Below are 2,500 nucleotides of genomic sequence, written 5' to 3'. Positions count from 1 at the left end.
GTGTTGATGTAAGTGTTTAGTGGGCTTGTAAATGGACGCAGTAATTAAAATGTTCTGCAAGTAGCGCAGCAATCGACTCACTGGTCTAAAATAGGTGGATAGTGCATGCCTTCTTTGAGCCCCCATGCTAAATGAAGCCAGCGGAAGTGTTCAATCAGCCATTTTGCCACTCGTGTCAGTACAGCGCGAAGCGGTACTTTAATATATGTAGCCTAGCGCTCAGCTGGCTACGATAACTGCTTCACGACAAGATTTCACTTGCTCGCGGCGTTAGTTAAGCTGACCATTCTGTGTGTGCCTCCACAGCAAGTTTGCGCTACGTGTCACTGCACTGTTTTCCTGTAATAACTTTGGCAAATAAACCATTGGCAGATATCAGTCATGACACAACATTTGGCATGTCGTGGGGGCAAGCATAACAGTTTAATTGAAGATACACCGTTACTGTTCAGAAAGTACCACCAGTTAGCAGACGACTTCTCAACGGACTGACAGCCGGATACGAGTGTCAGTATGGAGTCTAGTTGACTTCAGCTTTCCTGGCCAATGAGCTATCCATCTATTTTTAGAACAGTGCAATCCACTGTTTTGACGGACCGTCCCCTAGCTGCGTCCGCAGTCAGTAAGGGTCTGAGAGTAGTGGCCCTTGGGTGATTCAACAACAGTTACTATTCCGTTTAGCGCAGATTTTCCGCTTTTGTTGTGCTGTTAACAGTTTTTTTCTTTCTGATCGACAACCCAGTGCACGTTTACTATGTATGGAATATGAACACACACACACACACACACACACACACACACACACACACACACACACACACACACACACACACTCCTGTCAAAAACGCCATAGCGTGCAAGATTGATTCAATGTCTTGTTCAATATTTATCTATTTTTGTTTTGCTTTTTTTGTGTGCGTGGTTTAATGTAACTTTGCATGCGTGTCTTATAAACCTTGTTCACGTTTAATTGACATTAAAATTGATTCTGATTCTGATTCACACACACACACACAGAGGAAAAAGTCCGCCCGTACTGACGCCCCCTTGAAACTGAAAGTGATGGTGATAATTGTAATCATGTTGATGATCATTACGATGATATTACCAATTGATTTGTTTATCTGTTTATCGAACAGCCCACAATGACGCCCGGGGGAATAAGAAGAAGAGGGGGGAGGATCTCAGCTGGGTCGTCGTCCCCCGTTCGCTCCGCGAGCTCTCCGCATTGTGTGTGTGTGTGTGTGTGTGTGACAAGGCAGACCGAGTGTGCCGTGCTGTGCGATGCTGTAGCGACACAGGCCACTGTATCAGTGTGGGTGTGGAAGTATCCCTGCTTGGACATTGTGGCCACAGGTGAGCTGATGACCCACTGATTGATTGATTGATTGGTTGGCTGGTGGCTTGGTTCTGATTGCCGTGTGTGGGATTTTTTGTTGTTGAGATTTTTGTTGATTGTTTTTTTTCCTATTGATGCCTTCTTTGTACTTGATTTTTTTTTCCTGGAACGTGCGAGAACAGCCAGGTGACTTGTGTCGATGTTTTTTTTTCTGTCTGTTTATCTGACTCACGCTCTTTCTTTCTGTCTTTCTTTTCTCTCTCTGTCTTGTCTATCTCCCTTTGTGCAGTCTGCCTGTTCGTTGTTATCTACCTGTATGTTTATCCGATTCTTTATCTCTCTGGTTATCTCAGTCTGTCTCTGTCTGTCTGCTCGTCTGTCTCTTCTGTCTGTCCTTTTTCGTGTTCGTATGATCTCTTTCTCTGCCCTTCCACACCCTCCGCTGTGTGCTTGTCTCTTTCTCTCTGTGTCTCTGTCCCTCTCTTTCCTTTATTCTGTCTCTCCCATCCCTCATGTCTCTTACCTATTCGTGGGCATCTTCATCGTTTTGTTTGTCAATGTCTGTCTGTTTCTTTCTTTCTTAGTGTTTTCTTTTCTCCATTCTGTCGCACCTTTTTATTTTCTCGCTAACTTTTTAGTTCACAACTAACTTTCTTTATTTCGTTGTTTCTGCCTCTCGTTTTTTTTCGTTTTTTTTTTACCCCTTTTTTTGTTGTTGTTGATTTTCTTGTTTCGCTTCTTTCTTTTGATCTGTCACTTTTCTCTCTATCTTTCGTTCTGTTTTTCTCTTCCTTTTAATCGTTGTTCATTTTCTTGTTTGGCTTCTTTCTTTTGATCTTTCATCGTTCCCATTTCTGTCCTTTTAATGGTTCTCCTTTCTGTTTTCATCGTTCTCCTTTCTGTCCTTTTCATCGTTCTCCTTTCTGTTTTCATCGTTCTCCTTTCTGTTCTTTTCATCGTTCTCCTTTCTGTCCTTTTTCATCGTTCTCCTTTCTGTTCTTTTCATCGTTCTCCTTTCTGTCATTTTCATCGTTCTCCTTTCTGTTCTTTTCATCGTTCTCCTTTCTGTTTTCATCGTTCTCCTTTCTGTTCTTTTCATCGTTCTCCTTTCTGTCCTTTTCATCTTTCTCCTTTCTGTCCTTTTCATCGTTCTCCTTTCTG

The 2,500-nt window shown here is 42.6% G+C and overlaps 1 protein-coding gene across 2 annotated transcripts in view; it reads left to right on the top strand.

Moving 5' to 3' along the window:
* Positions 1-1,229: 1,229 nt before the first annotated feature.
* The window catches only part of LOC143281682 (neuroglobin-like), a 170,135-nt gene continuing 168,864 nt past the window's right edge, over positions 1,230-2,500 (top strand). For both annotated transcript variants that reach the window (XM_076586928.1, XM_076586927.1), the window contains exon 1: positions 1,230-1,356. The gene's annotated coding sequence lies outside the window, so the exon portion shown is untranslated. The remainder of the gene's footprint in view (positions 1,357-2,500) is intronic.

The sequence above is a fragment of the Babylonia areolata genome, chromosome 4 (assembly GCF_041734735.1).
Source record: "Babylonia areolata isolate BAREFJ2019XMU chromosome 4, ASM4173473v1, whole genome shotgun sequence".
NCBI lineage: Eukaryota > Metazoa > Mollusca > Gastropoda > Neogastropoda > Buccinidae > Babylonia > Babylonia areolata.
This window is presented reverse-complemented; position numbering and strand designations above follow the sequence as displayed.